Source organism: Camarhynchus parvulus, chromosome 2, assembly GCF_901933205.1.
Source record: "Camarhynchus parvulus chromosome 2, STF_HiC, whole genome shotgun sequence".
NCBI lineage: Eukaryota > Metazoa > Chordata > Aves > Passeriformes > Thraupidae > Camarhynchus > Camarhynchus parvulus.
In genome coordinates this window covers 57,980,650-57,997,501 of record NC_044572.1, presented here as the reverse complement: position 1 = coordinate 57,997,501, position 16,852 = coordinate 57,980,650, and positions in this window count along the sequence as shown.

Here is a 16,852-nt window from a genome sequence, read left to right as displayed (position 1 = left end):
ACGACGGCTGAATTTGTGGGCTGGTTTAGATTCTCTGAAAATACCGGGGGCCTGAACAGTTTAGATGCGTTCTTCCCAGTAATGCTAAATGGTTTAATCTGGCTTGATTCTGGATGAGGGCGAACTGCTGTGCATCCCGCTTCCCTTGAGTGCCACTTATGTGCCAAGGCATTAGCAGCAGTAATTTCTCCCCCAGGCTAATAGGCAGGGAGAAGATGCGGGTGGGTCTGACAATTCAAAGGTCCTTCGTTGTCACTCCAAGTCACCTCTTCAGTTCCAGATGAAATATTTGAGACCACTGAAAGTATTTCCTTCACTTTAGAGCAGCAAACTGAACTTTGAAATAATATAAGCTTCTAATATTTGGCTTTCTGTAAGGGTGGTATGCAGTTTAAACTAATTGTTCTAGAAAGCAAAGACTTTTGTCCTTGAGAGTTTGGATGCTGAATCTGCAGGCTACTGTTTTCCACTTAAACCATGTGCATTGGCCTTTTCAAAGCAGCATCTGTTTGGAATTGAGTCCTACCCAGTATTTAAGAATGAGAAATGGAATTCTGGGGCTTGAAATAATTAAATGCCTCAGTGTAAAGCAGTTTGCTACAAGTATGCTGACAGCATAATTTTAAAGTCTGGTGGTAAGACAGAAATCGGTTTTCAGGTGTTATCTTGGTTTTTGATGCTCCTGTCAACTCCTAAGGGAGAAGGAATACTTTATTCTGTATTCTGTATTTCCTCTTGTCTAGAATAATGTCTGCTCATTCAGCTACACTTTTAGTATTACCTTGAATAATTAGTTCATTATATTTTGTGCTGAGTAGCATTTGGTCCTGCCTTCTTATCTAAAAATTGCTGAATGTTGCTCCATAGTTTATGTTGAAGTCTCCCTCAGCAATAGGTGAAGATTCTGATAGTCACTGTCTGAGTTACTGGTCCAAAACCACATTCTGCTGAAAAAGCTCTGACATGGTCAGGATCCTCCTCAGAACGTAAAATGATGCCACATTTTTCTTAAATCCAAATTGTCGGTGCGGCAAATCTCCGTGTGTTTGGGCAGAGCCCTTTGTGGACCGAAGAGAGCGTGCTGTGTTTGAACACACGTTGTGTCTCATTTGAGATGTGCCGCGTTGCTTTGCGGCAATTCTCAGCGTATCTACACCTTGCAATTGGAGAGGTGCTTACAACACTTGCGAGTTTACCCTAATTAGCATTAATTTGCCTAATCGGTGTATCAACAGCTAGATACCTGCATGATAAGCTAGTGCCAGCTCCCTAGCGGGAGTTGAATCGTTTTCCTGTGCTGGGGCTTGATGGGTTTCACCTCCAGGCTGTAACCAAGGCAGGGCTTTACAGCCGCCTCCGACGTGTCTCCGGGCAAACCGAGAGGAACCGTAGGAGCAGTCCTGGGGCTGTCCCGAACAAGCTGCTAGCTAGTAAGTCAGGCTGTTGGCTGTTTCTTCGGCCTAAGCACGGATTTCCACAACAAAGCCTCTTTCAAAGACATTTTTTGCTTAAACAGGCAAACCTTCTTGTTCAGGCAAAGCTTAGCGATTTTATATTTTCTCTGTTAGATCTCAGCCAGCATTTTCCACCTGACTTTCCAAATAATTAATATGAATAAGAAGATTATTTTCAAATTGCTGTTTTTTTGTTTTGATTTTTTTAACCCAGAAAACTAGATTTATATTAAGAGGAAAAATGTTAATATAAAAGGTGGGTTTGATGGCTGCTATTACACACATCAGAAGCAGTGTGAATTTATGCTGATAAAGACTGCTGTATATAAAGCAACACAGATGTGAAATTAAAGCCAGTTAAAGATGTACATCAATGCCAAATACAATGTCTGCAATTAATTTTGAGAAAGTTGAACATGTGGTGCATATTAGAGTTCATAAAATCTTGCCATAGGCAAATAATTAATGTTGCATACATCAAGTCTGGAAGGATAGTCAACTGAAAGCGATTAAATAATTGAAGAATATATAATTAATTAAAATTGCTGTGAAGGTAATAAAGAAGTAAATAAGATTGTGTCATCATCCGTGAGCGCAAGTTGAGAAACAATTCTATTGTTTCAGAAAGAAATTTGAAATGGATCTCATGTTTGCTCAGAGACAGTTTTGATGTTCATAAAGGTACTATAAGAAATCTGGCTCTGCTTCACGTTGTATAACTTGTCTCAGCAGAGCAAACCACCTGAAACTGAAGTTACCTGTCAGTCTAAATTTTAACCTGAAATCAGTTACACGGTTAGAGCCGTATCTGCTTCTCTTCAAATGAGAATGCTGAGTGAAGTAAAATACACTTCTTGGTAAGAGAACTTATGAAACGGATAATTTAAAACCAGGTTGTGCGCTGGTGGGAGCATCAAGACCATTCATTCTCTTTGACAGAGAAGAACTTCATCAGTGAAGTGTAATTACTATGTCCTTCCACGCTCTGTTTTTGAAAATGCTCTGTCACTTCTAAGTGTACGAGATGTAAGTACCGCTTGATAAAGAGCACTTCCCTCCTCCCCAGGTTTCATTTCATTAATGTATCTAGAAGGTGATGCTAAAAATAATGCCCAAAGAAATCACGAAGATACATGTCTGCTATTTGGTCAGATGCTTTTATCTCTCTATGCTGCTTTGTATGCTCTGCAGTCTCTGTGCTGTATACTCTTTGTAATGGAAATATGTATTAATGGATCTGTATTAATCTGCTGCCTTCCAGACCACTTCATTAGGGCCAGCGTTGCTAAAAAGTGTCTGGCGTACCTTAATGTAAAAGACCCTCTAACTGGACAGATAATTTCAAAATTATTTCTAGAATAACATTGAGGGATTGATAGGAAAAAAAAAAGCTGATTTTCAGTTTGAGAAGTTGGAAATGAGGGAGATTACACTGGCAGATCCTGGAGTTTGGAAGTGTGGGAAAAGAGTGTTTCGAATGGAATCATGTTCAGTTCAGTCAAATCCTTCAGCCATCCTAATTATCTAAATTTGAATCTAAACTCAAGCCTGGCACACCTGTACCATAGCAGAGATGGGCTGTTCTTATGCCAGTTGAAATTCTATCTTCTTGCTGGCCTTGGTTCACCATCCAAGGGGACAAATAACAGCATTTAGCTGGTGATGACACATCCATGTGTCATCTGTGTCTTTGGATACAGATAAAATGGATATTCATTTTGCTTTTCAACTCAGGCTTCTGTAGCAGCAATGCATCTGCCAGCATTTCATAAGCATGGGCTGGAGATAGAAAAGGATGTGTTGAAGAACACTGAGAATGCCATATGGAAATTCTTCTGTGGATTATCCCACTGAATCATCTAGTTGTGTATAGGATTAGTTACTTCTCCATATGGTGTTTAAGGACCAAATTGCTTCTGGAATGTTTTCCAAAGGTTATTTTTATATTTTTCTGTACTATGGAATTGAGTTCAAAATTACATCATAACCTGCACCTACAGTGAGATATTTTAAAGAATCCAAAGAGCCTTATTCATTTTATTCCATGTTTTAACAGCTATAATTCTCTCTCAAGTAGTAACCTTTGAAGGACTGTATATAATTCATTCGCTGCTATACATTTATTTCTATGTGAACAGTCTGTAAGCTTTGCAGAAAGGGGTGTGGGCGGTATGAGATCATTTATGCTGCTAATTGACAATTGTGCAGTTGCTTCTACTTTCAAACAGGAAAAAAATCAATGCAGACTGGCAGGTTAAATAAAAAAGGAAGGGGAAGGCAGAAAATTCCATTTTTTGCAACCAGTTTGTGTCATACTATTTAAATCAGTCTTAGTTAAACTTGCTAAAACTAATCAGTTTAGCTACAATGAAATTGTTTTATTCTTGCTATTCCATAAATTAGCTATCAAGTTCTGTCAAGATGACATTATAATTACATGAATTACAGATCAGTGCCTTTTCCCATTTCTACCTATGCTTGAGTGACATGAGTGAATTAGGGTAGAACTTTGGTAGTATGCATTAATCCTGAATACTTCTCAAAATGCTTTCATAAAAATGTTGAAAGGTGCTTTATTTATCCCATCTTATGTAGCTGTTTGTAATAAAAATATATATAGAGATGGGTAATTTACATATTAAGAGTGAAGGAAGTTATTTAGAGAACTCTGATGTCTTTGCTAGGAAAGGAGAAGCAACGTGTCTCTGAGAAGAGCGGAGAGAGGGAGTCGAGCATAGGGACAAGGCAGTGAGAGCAAGAGCTGTATAAGGAAACATAAAATTGAAACTGACTACTTGGAAACACTGCATATACTTCATGCTTCAGCTGCCTGAGTTCCTTCACCAGACACTTCTTCCTACATTCTTAGCTGTGCTGGTGGATTGCCATCCTCCAAAGCTCAGCTCTTCCAGTGGAGCTGAGGCAGATGTGGCTATCAACATACCAAAAGCTGTGAGCTCTCATCCTTCTGTGTGGCCACATTCTTCTCATGGAAAGCCTAAGAATAAGCAGCCTCTCAAAAAAATTATGAAGTCCATCACATAGCATCTTAAAATAGTAAAATTAAAGAGTAGCTTAGTTTAAAATTGTTCTTACTAGTGTCAAAAAGGAAAATCAAGTAATAACTTATTGATGTCGCCAATTAAATAAGTAATGTCCTTTGTGCATACCTGTATACCTTACATGCACTATTTGTTATGTTTTAATTCAGTAGGCAGCACATATGGAAGATACATTAATGAAATGAAACCTGGGGAGGAGGGAAGTGTTCTTTATCAAGCGGTACTTACATCTTGTACAATTAGAAGTGACAGAGCATTTTCAAAAACAGAACCAAAATTTTATCTTTAAAACCACTTACAGGGTCTGGAAGCTCTCTGGTGTGTTTTTTGCTGTTCTGTACCTCCTAGATTTGAAGATATGGGAAAAGTAGTGAAACACAATCCTAAGTGGTACTTAAAATTCTTCTGCAATTCCTAAAGAAAGAGCTGTTGTTAAATGAAAGTGTATTTATAGTAGCTAGAAATGGAGTTTCATGATGGAACAGAACAGAATGTGGGAGTGCAGCAGAGGGTGCAGCCTTAATGTAATGACCAAAGTATAATGATCTTAAGTGTAATGGCAGCCACCTGTTCTCACACAAGCAGCCCCTTTTATCCCCTTTCCCCTCTCTTTTCCTATGCTTGTTCCTTCCCTTCATCCCTTTCCCCACCTTTGGTTCCTCCCCTAAATGTGCTGTGGCAAGTCCAGCCGGAGGCCAGATGCAGAGATCCTCTCCAGCAGCATGGTCATCCACAGGGACTCACAGCTGGACAGCAAGGCTGGTGGCTTTCCCAGGGAAGCTTTGGGACAAGGGCTTCATTCCTGTTACTGGGCTACAAGGATTCCCCATCCTGCCTGTGTGCTTCTTGTATTTGTGGGGATGAACTGTTCCTCACAGCAGCCAACATTGGACCAAATAATACAATCCCCTCTTTGATCTCTCAAAGAGTTACCTGTAGGCCCAAGAAAACCAGGACACACAATCAGGTGGTTGTCTCTGCTTCACCAGCCTTTTGGTAACCAGGCTGACATCCTCTTCTTTTGTAAAGGACATGGGGGACTTTATAGTTATGCTGGAAAACCAAAATGGGGAAAAAATTATCATACTCATTAAAAGCTGCTCAGAGTATAACTTGAAGGACATATGCAACAATGGAAGTAAAACAAGTTAAGACCCCCAGTGAACAGAAAAAAACCCAACAACTGAAAGCAGACCACATGTCTAGAGCTAGTACACTTGCAGGGATTTTGCATTCCTTAACCTTCCTCCTGCATTCCCTGAATTTTTCTCTAAGGAGCGTATTATCAGTCATGTATCCCTGTGAAGCATGTGCAGTTTCTGAATATCTTACCTATGAGCAGAACACTGTGTGTTAAAGAACAATGTGAGACTTTGAAGGTACTATTTCTACAAAAGGCCTAAAGACTCCATCTTAGTCCTAAAGAGATGCAAAAGCAGCAAACAAAGCAAACTTACTCTTTCCAGAAGGCACCAAGGGCATGCTTCCAGGTGCAGTGCAGGTAAGAGAACAGAGGACTCAGGCACATGGGTTTTCTGGCTGGTTAAGTTAATGTTTGTTATTTTTATCCTGTTTATTATTGTGACACACAATTTTTGTATTAGTACTGCAATTCTAGTATTGCTACTTAGTCACTAGAGCACTGACAAGTGGCAAGGCATCCCTAGTTCTACTTACAGATTTAGAAAAGCTCAAATTTTCCTTTTTCTTTTTGACTCACCATTACTAAATGTTCTTGTTACTGCACATAGAATAAGAGCAAGTGCTCACATGCCAATGCGCTCACGTGCATTAAAGTCATCAGCCAAAACTGAGTTGTCCAGAAGTTTTGCCATGTACCATTTCCTGCCAAGTCTAGGATTGTTTCCAACATCTGATCAGTTCTTTGTACAGGAATGTGTAAATGCAAGGCCTGAAATTAAGGTAAATGTACTTCAAAATGAAAGTTTAATTCACATATATTTGAAGTAAGCATTATCACATTCAGTTGATCAGTATTATCTGTTTAATAGCAAATCAGAGACGTAGAAAGGCTGAAGTGCTACAGCAAAGCAGAAATGCTCTCACAGGAAGTGGCAGATTATTTCATCTGTGACATTATCACAGATTGGCTTTGGCTGAAAAGGACCACAAAAATTATGTAGCTCCAACTCCCAAATTCCTGGAAGTAATTAATTCCAAACTGTTGAAAGTAATTAATTCCAAACTTCTAGAAGTTGATAGCTATCTGACTGTATCACTCAGTGAGAAAAAATGAGACAAGTAGAGTGCTGTCTTCAGATTAGTTCAGGGTGGGTTGCTCATCACAGGAATTAAAAAGCCCAGCTGACGCAATGTTGGGACTTGATGTTATTTTGGTAGCTTCTGAATGATTGGGAATATACTGAAAGATTGGGATGGTGGGCAGTGATTCTTTTGAAGAGGAGCAAAGGAAAGAAATAAGAGTTTTTATACCAGTCATTTTATTTTGTTGTTAGGGGAAAAAAAATCCACCTTGAATCAGTCATCTGACATTATTTTTGATTAGCACCATGACAGCAAGCAAGAGTCAACAAGTATTTTGTTGCAGACGGGTTGTGGCATACATATGTTATTTTCCTTCACCAGAACAGAGGCAAAGAAAATCTGAGTTGGACAAAAAAGACTTTTCTAAAGATAAGGCTAGTGAAGTTTTGGAATGTATTGCCTAGGGAAGTTGAAGAATATCCACCAGAAACAATCTGGCAAATCTTTCAGAAATAGTCTATGTAAATGTTTACCAAGCACATGGGTATGGATTCTCTCCCCTGGGAGGAGTGTGAAAGCTTTGATGATTTCCAGAATTTTTTTCAGGCCTTTTTTCCTCCTGAATCTCCACACAGTCCTACAGGCTTTATATGGGGTCTTCACAAACAGGGCAGAGACTGCTGTAAGGGGCTTTTGTTTGGAGTCTGAAGTGCTCATGGACAAATCTGGAGCAGCTGGAAGCACCCTTCTTCTGGCTGGTCCTTTGCCAGTGACCACTTGTAAGTGTCTGCTGGAAGAGAAACCTAACAAATCGAGCTGCTAGATTTTTCAGCCTTTCTGGGCAAAAACCCAAAAGTTTAATTTTCAATCTCTGTATAAGACCTGATCACCTCAAAAGACAGCACAGACAAAACTGTTTCACCTCTAGTAAGTGGTCTTCATTTGAAGACATTTTCTAAATGTCAAGACCCATCTCCCACATTCAAAACCTCCTAGTTTTCATCCCTTTCTAGACAAAGTTCAAACTCCTTACCGCCTATCCAATTTTCTGTGTGACAACTTCTTGTATTTTAAGATGTAGTAGAAACAAACTGGGATTACATATCATAGGTGTTATGGCCTCAAATGCTTCCAAGGACACAGAAATTGAGGATGGTTTTTACCATGTATTTGCAGGAGAAATTCTGTTTGCTCTTGCCTTGGGCAGGCCCCCCATATGCTGCAGTGCTGTATCTACAACCACTGCTGCAACCTCTGACATCACCACTCTGCTCCACAAGGGTTTTTTTCAAGAAGAGCTAATGAAAACAGTCTGTTCTAGTAATCAGACACAGAGGAATTAGAGATACTATGAAAGAAGTGACAAATAACAGCAGATAATTAATTTCAAGAAAATTAGTTATATATCCCTTCCTTTCTCTGTTGCTGCTGCAGCTGCTTGAGTGTATGACTGACAAGAGTAAATCTTGGCAAAAATCTGTGCTTTGAGTATAGTTAAAGAGCTGTTTTCTTCAGAAGAACATATAACACAGGTCTGAGAAAGCACAGTGCAGAAAATACATAGTTGAATAAAATTATCTCAGTCTCAGAAAATATAATCTAATTAGAATTCCACACTTATGCAGTGGTTTATGTGTTTTAATGTAGGACATCACAAAATTAAATAATATTCCTTACTAATAATTACTACTACTATTGTACTATAGTAATAATTCCTTATTAGTAGTAGTAATTATTACTATAGTAATAATTCCTTACTAATATTTACTACTTACATTAATTATTTTATACAACTATTAAATTGTTTAAATTAAATAAAATAAATTTAAATACTTTTGTAACAATTTAAATTATTCTTAAAATGATTGTTCAATGATTTTATTATGTAGTCTTAAATGGCAAGAGGTGAAAATCAGGAAGGTTTTGAAAAAGCATCATGACTAAAGGCAGTTTAGGTTAAGAGTCTTTTCTAGTAATATTTATTATTTACTGAGAAGTTATCCTTGCTGGGTTTCTGCCTTGTTTCTGCATCATGGTTTTTATAATCAGCTCAGCCATCAGCACTTGTAATTAAAAAACTTACATTCTTTTGGGAAGTACAATGCAACAGAACAGACATTGAGGATTTCATCACAGTCTTTTTATTCTGTTTGGCCTTTTCCATGTACAAGGGAATTAATCATTAGCCACGTCTTATCAATTGTGAGGTGTTAGAGTTAAGGTGGTAGGACTCCTGATGAGATTGCTCTGTTATTCCTGAAATGAAATACCATTGAGTGTTTTGTACACAACGTGAGATGTCCAATAAATGTTACATATTCCTCACAGCAGATTTATTAACTTTGAGAGGAACAGGTTATTTTTAATTCAGAATTTGTCATTAAAATGATTATTTTTCAAGCAATCAACATTCCTTACTGAGGTCAGCAATGCAGTGGCACAATTAGGGAAGATATTTTTATTTTTAGCGCCTATGTGCTGTTGCCAGTTTACCCTCTGGTCCAAATAATTTAATATGTGGATAGACAAGACCACTAGCAACAAAAAGTAAAAAACTTAAAGAGTTATAAATTACCAACTGCATATACTTGAACAGTGACTCAGTTTTGTAGTAGTAAGGCTGAATTTCTACTGAAATTTCTTGATTCATTAACTTGTGTTACTATGCTTGAATTTGAAAATAATTTGATATAGCAGGGGTGGATTGGTAAACCTACCAGTAGAGCTACTAACTAACTCTTGTATTTTTTTAAGAAAAAAAAATCAAAGCACATTCCTTGTTCCGTGTGAAATGGTCTTTTTTAGGCCAATGACTGTGACTCATTGATCAGTAAGAGTTGCATTCTATGAAACAAATTCCTTCTTGGCGTTATTGTAAAGAGCACTTTTCTGTTTCAACAACTCTCTTGGTTTAGCCCCAGCCAGCAGCCACGCCCTACGGAGCCGCTTTCTCACTGCCCTACCAGCAGAACTGGGGAGAGACTTGGAAGGGTAAAAGCTGGAAAACTCATGGGTTGAAAGGATGACAGTTAAATAGGAACACCAAAAACCATGTGCTCAAACAAAGCAAAACAAGGAATTGATTCATTTCCCATGGGCGGGGAGGTGTTCAGCCATTCCCAGGAGAGCGGGGCCCCATCCCATGTCACAAGTTGGGAATACAAACACCATCGCTCCAAATGTCTCCCCTTCCTCATTCCTCCCTCCGCTTTATTTACTGACCATGATATCGTGTGGTCTGGAATATTCCTCTGGTCAGTTATGGTCACTTCACCTTTCCGGCTGTGTCTCCTCCCAAGCACCCCCACATTCATTGCCAGCATGGCAGTATGGAAAGCAGAAAAGGCCTTGGCTCTGTGCAAGTCCTGCTCAGCAAAAAAAAAACATCACTAAATTATCGACCCTGTGCTCAGCACAAATCCAAAACAGCCACACACCAGCCACTGTGAAGAAAATGAACTCTATCCCAGCCAAGCCAGCACAACAACTTATTAGGTAAAATTTGGTTTAATTAGGATTTAAGTAAGTGAATAAACAATGTAAATAATATTAGACAGCTTTGTAATGGATACTTTTCTCCAGTTCCATAACATATAAGGTAACCTGAATGTTTGTTGTTTTAATTTGAAAAAAAGAAAATTAAAAGCCTCTGTATCATATCACATGTTCTTTTCTAGCCTCTCCTTAAGCAACAGCAAGCAAAACCAGAGATAACTGTCTGAAAAGTTACAGACATGTAAGAAAAAATGTTTCAAAGCCATATAATTCAGATACTTCAAAAGTTATTTTCTCTATCAAAAATATCAAGTGAATTATAAACCTGAACAAAAATGAAGTACAACTGAACTCCCTTTCCCCCCTAGAGAGAACCTTAAAAGGACATGACTAAGATTTTCTCATTAAGAGATAAATATCTGAAAAATCAGCCCTTTTAACTTGGAATTAATGATACCAGGATACGCTCATGTTGAAGTAGTCTGGCACTAAAAATATCAACTTCTTTAAATTATGAGTTTTTGGATCTCTTGTAGAAAAGAATCTCACAGCAGCATTCTTCACTTGCCACTGAGCTTTTCAGCTTCTGCATTGTGGCCTCTTCTTAAAAAAGAAAAATAAAAGGAAAAAAAAGTGTTAAATGATGACAAATATTTCTTTTCAGGCCTGGGCACATTTTAAGTAGATATGTATTAAGGGCTTTGTTTATTATTGTCTACATTTTTTTAGCATTTTTAACAAGATTAAAGGCAGGAGATATTGTCAGGATTTTAAAATGAGTGTTCTGGACAGTAGATCATCTGGCTGCAGAACTGCAAGGGATTTTATAAACAAATTTACTGCTGTTCAGTTCTTAAGAAACAACATCTCTTTGATGCCTAAAGCAAAAACGTTTAGTTTTGGGGAAGAATAAGACTCATAAAAGGTATAGTTCCACTCTCAGTTAAAAGATTTATTGCTATCTGGTGTCTTTGATCTTCAGAATGGAAAGTAGAGCTGGCAACTGTTTTTTCTCATTCTCTCTTCCAACAGTGTTGATCTTATCCAAAAGATTTAATTCAATTGCAACAGAATAATTAATTAAAGTTGTTGGAAATATTGTTTTCATAGGTCTGAACAGGAAGCTCATAGAGTTGAGTGGTTCCCTAAACTGACTAGTAAGAATGCAAAAATGCAATGTGGTGTTTGTTATTGAGAAAAGCAAGCAAAAAACCTGAAAGTCCAACAGAAAAACTCTTTCTTTCTGTGGAAAGCATAGTATCACTCAGACTAGGGCCACCTTCTACTTCCATGAATTAAGTACAATAAATCAATCACACAATTATGTTCAGTAATCCCCTCTAGTCTGTTGGCAGCAATACATTGCTAAATACTTGAAAATTGAAGATGACTTGAGAAACTGAGATGGCCTCTAATACTGAACTGCAATTGTACATCATCTGTGGTATAGATGCAGGCAATATGAAAGACAGGAGACCTTACAGCACCTTCCATTACCTGAAGGGAACCTCCCTGGAGAGGGACTTTTTAGAAGGGCATGTAGTGACAGGACAAGGGGGAAATGGATTTAAGGTGAAAGAGAACAGGTTTAGTTCCGGTGTTGGGAAGAAAATACTTCCTGTCAGGGTGGTGAGGCACTGGCACAGGTTGTCCAGAGAAGCTTGTCCAGGATGCTCCATCCCTGGGAGTGTTCATGGGCAGGCTAGGTGGGGCTCTGAGCAACCTGGTCCAGTGCAAGGTGTCCGTGCCCATGGCAGGGGTTGGAACAAGGTGATCCTTAGGGTTCCTTCCAACCCAAGCCATGCTGACACTAACTACAAATACATGTAAGTGTGTACTGGCATGGCTGTTTTGGTGCCATACATAGGCAGATCGCTAAAACCAGCTGAGGAATTATCAAATCCAACCTTCCTTTCAGCAGAGTAAAAGAATAAAAGCATTTAAAGGCAGAATGATCTCACGTAACAAGATTTGTAAAATTTATAAATTCAGGTGTGAATGCTTCAGAAGTATAATGTAAGTTTTGACAACGTGTTTTGATTTGATGCTTTTACATTTTGCTGTAAGACATGATTAACTCTCAACCTATCTACATCTACTAGCATTTTGCAGTAGAAATAGCAGTGCTGAGCCACTTCCTGAGGTGCAAGAACAATCCTACAGTTCCTAAATGCAAGGGGAGATTTTTTCCCTCCATTTAAAACAAAGAAATCATTGAAATAAAGAGCAGCCTTTAAAAATTCTTGACTGGTAGCTCTTAAAATTGCTCTCTCCTCCCCTCTCAGTATTAAGAAAATCTTATTTTCCAAAAATCAATGAGATTTTGCAGTGAGTATTAAATGCAATATTTAGAAAAGAAATACCTTATTTTAGATGTTCAGCATTAATGTGTACATGTAATTGATGCATTTGAGTTTGATCCATTTTGTGACAGGCTTTGACAGCCAAAAATGACAGAATTAGCAGAGCTACAATAGGGCTTATGACAAATAAGAAAAGCATCAGTAGTGGATTGTATTGTATCACAGACAGAAATAAAAGAAAGCATATGGTCCGCTTCCATACCTGCTTTTACTTCACCTAACTTAAATTTCCTCCAGCTCCATAGAGGTATTGAAGTTTTAGAAGCTTGAGGATTTATTGCAAAGAAATTAATTGCCTCTGGTTGCAGCTTACCATGAAGCAGCCACATAAAATGGAGACAGACATCATTACATAGCGGCCTGTCTTGTTTCTTCCAGGTATCTGGAAGAATCTACCAGTGTGACTGTCAAGCTCATGACTTTGAAACTAAGGAAATAGAAAAATATGAGGACAGAGTCAACAAATAAATGTTGCCTGAACATGGCAGTCAAAGAAGAAAATTAAAATTGTGCCAATCTTTTACTATGTACATTGACAGAAAATTTCAGGTATTGCAGCCAGGAGAATAAAGCCATTTCAAAAAAAAAAAAGTTCAGCTACGACCTGATTTCTTGATCTGTTCTTCTTCTCTATAAACTTTTTAATTTATCAGTAAATAAGACACATACAAAACCAAGTGTGGGAGATGCCGAACTTCAAGCTTGTAAAGTGCAATAAAGAACTGGACTGAGACTAATAAAAATATTTTACAAGAAATGAATGCTTGTTATCACCTGCACAGAATGGTACTGTGTCTTTGTAGATAAGGAGATTTTTTGGCAAGGAAATATTCCATTTAGATCTAAATAGCACTGTCAGTTGTAATAAAACCAGAATTGAAATACCGAAAAACCTCGAGAGCATGAAGACAGCAAATCGTATGGCAGCCATGCCAAAAGACTTGCTGCATCCAGACAAGTTTGTAATTACACAACAAACATATGGAAAGTAGTTTCATATTTATTAGTTTGTATATTAATTACATTAACAAGAATAATAGAAATTAAAACACCTGTACTTGAAAATAGGGGCTTTTCACTGTTCTTCCCATTATGGTGGTGGCCATTACAAAATGCAACAACCTGACTTATGGAGAATGCAGTCCTGGACGGCATTTGTCCACTGGACAGGAGAGGACTGCGCCGTAAACCCAGGGAAAACACCAGTAGTGAGAGACCTCCTGGCAGAACAAGCTTCCCCTTCCCAAGAGATCCAAGTGTACTTTGCTGCGTTGCAGCCATGGTAAGACCGTGCATGCACAAAAATGTACCCGAATGGAAACCCACTTTTTCCAGCCTGAAACACATAAATGTTGCAGTGGGGAGTCTGGAATCATTAGCAATGCTGGAATTTTCCTGACTGCAGCAAATCTTTGTCCTACCTGCAGTGAGGGTCCTCACATTCCCTGATACACTACTTGGCTACATTTTCCCTGTGCATTTGTCCCACATGAATTAATGTGGTCCTTTCCTGAGTAACCGCAGGGCTAATCAGAGCATGCAGTGGGAGGCTAAAACGTGGACTGTATCTGCAGACAGAAAGGTTAACGCTGCCCAGCATTACTTGCTACAAGATAAAGTTATCTGTGGTGTGCTGTGAAAGCAAGGGAAGAAGCCCCGTCACAGACCAGGATGCCAAAGCTCACTGCTTTTTCTGGCTCCCATAAGCCATCAGCAAGATGCCTTTCACAGAATGGAATAATCTGGAGTAACTTTTCCCCCACATTCACAGCAGAAACATAATCTGCTACATCACTCTTCCAGTTCTATGTCCTTTCACTATAGATGTCTGACATATAGAAGGAGTCGTGGCATTCCTCCTGGATATGGAGTATGTTCTCCTTCAGTGGCTATCGTGTCACTCTTCTGTACTGGAGAGCTGAACTTGCTCTGTATCTCCGTGTTCCAACTGTCCAGATTACAACAAGCCATGTTTTCATGTGGTTTTGTTGCTGTAGTTCAAAGTCCATATAAAAACAAACTGATTCTGGGTTGATTTTCTGTATGAAAGATCAAAAATTACAGTACAGACAATGCACTACTTGTGTTATCTTCAACATTGCTTTCAAAATAGGATGTGTCAGCAAAATTCTGTCTAGCACCTCCTCGTATGCACAGATGGCATGAGAACTGTAGTGATACAGCTTTGTTTCTTTCTTTCTCACTTTCTTAGCCTTGAATTTTCATCCTTGATTTGTCATATCCATGTCTTTTAAATTTTTATTTCATCAGACCATGTCTGTGTGTTTGCATGGCTGTTTCTTTCTTAGACCTTTAAAAATACCTGTCTTATGTTCCTTGCTATTATGACTTTCTCTCTATAATTATTTTTATCTTGTCAGGTGACTCCCAAGCTTTCCTTAAGGAAGAGAGATGAGTCTTTTTCTCAGAGTGTGTGTTTCACTGTCTCACCTGTGAATACATGGATATTTGTCTACTTGAGTGGAGGTACTGGACCAGGTAAAAAGCCATCAATCCACACTAAATTGTGCCTAAGCAACACCAAGTGATGGAAAACTATGTCATCTCTTGTCTTCTCTGTGATCACCTCTGACTTCAGACAAGCCCTCCTTGCTTTTTAGGAAATTTTCCAATGCATTTCTTTGAGAACAGCTTGACATGAAAATCTTTGCTTAAGAATCAGCTTTGTTTTCTTCTCTCAATCTTGCAAAGTCCGAGAAAACTTTGAGAAAACTGAGATAAGCAGTGTCCCTTCAGCCTGACCACCTTTTTCAGGCCCACAGTCACCTACTTTGCAAGGACTTGTAGTTCCTACTTTCCAAATGTCAGGATTCATCTAGGGAGATAGTTTGAAAGAGGCTGACAGGGAGCCAGAAAAAGCACACAGGTCCGTATTTGAGGGATTGATTCACAAACTCATCAGTCACTCATAAGTAAAACGTCTGTAATAATTCATATAGTTCCTGCACTCCAGCTGAGACACAGTAAACAAGTCACTGGAGAGATGACACCTTCCTGAACTTTGGCCTATATACATCACCTCCAATTGTGCTCAAGACTTTAAGGAAAAACAACCACATGAAAACACACACCGCCCCCCTCAGTGACCAGACCCCTGCCAGAGCAGTTTTGCCTCAGGAATCAGTCACTCAGAGCTAGTCTTGGAAGCTCCTTAAACACCACTGCTTTTTCAGAAGTATGTCCTTGCCTTGAGCAGACCAGCTAATTTTTCCAGTATCACTTAGATAAGGCATGTGGCTGCAACTAAAACCTTCAAGAGTGCAGAAAAAAAAATTCAAATTTCTTCTAAATCTCTTTGCTTCCTGATCAAATATGAATCTTCAGGAGCTCAGTCACTATGTGTAAGAATTGTCATAACTCAGGACTGTATGAACCTCTAAATGAGAAATTCAAACCAACCCAGATCTATAAATATTTGAGTTTCTCATAAGTTTTATATTTATCCCAGGGTGTAGCTGCCTTAGTAATCATGTCTAACAGATGGACACTGAAGGAAACATGTTGGTATATATTGAAGTTGATGAGCTTCAAAGTGACATCACTGGTCTTTTGATTTGATTCTATTTTTACCTCTGTTCTTTTGGTTTCCCTAAGGGCTGTTGTAAACAAAGAATTCTTTAAAGCACAGATTTTAAGAATTCCAACCAGAACAGCTGTCTATCTTTTTACAGTTAAAATAGGGATAACATGGTAATGATCCTTTCACCCCAGATAACACCAAATGGTCTTTAGTCTTCTCTCTCCTTCCTTTTCCACTGAAGCAATTTCATTGGAAATGAAATTTTATCTAGGAATTTCATCTAGCTTGAGTTCAGATATTTTCCAGGATGGTATCATAAACAATACAGAGGTCTACTTCTGTAAGTCACCCCATGAATCTTGCAATCACAACTTATTTTGAACAGAAAATTATACAGAAGAAACAGAGCATTACAGTTTGCTGTATTTTACTGTACACTTTAGAACTGCTTAATGTGTAAAATTCTTGCAGAGGCTTTGAACATTAAGGATACTGGAGTCACAGTCCATACCAATAGAGATGTTTTATTCTGCAAACTTCAAGCACACAACAGAGATGTTTCACCCTGTAAACCTGGAGGAGTAAGAGGACAAAGCAAAAGCAAAACAACCTCGTGTGAAGTATTCTGTGTGCAGGGGTGCACAAGTTAGGCAGCTCATGTCAAGAGAGGTCTGTGAGAATTCTTCTCCCTTCATCCACAATCATGGTAGG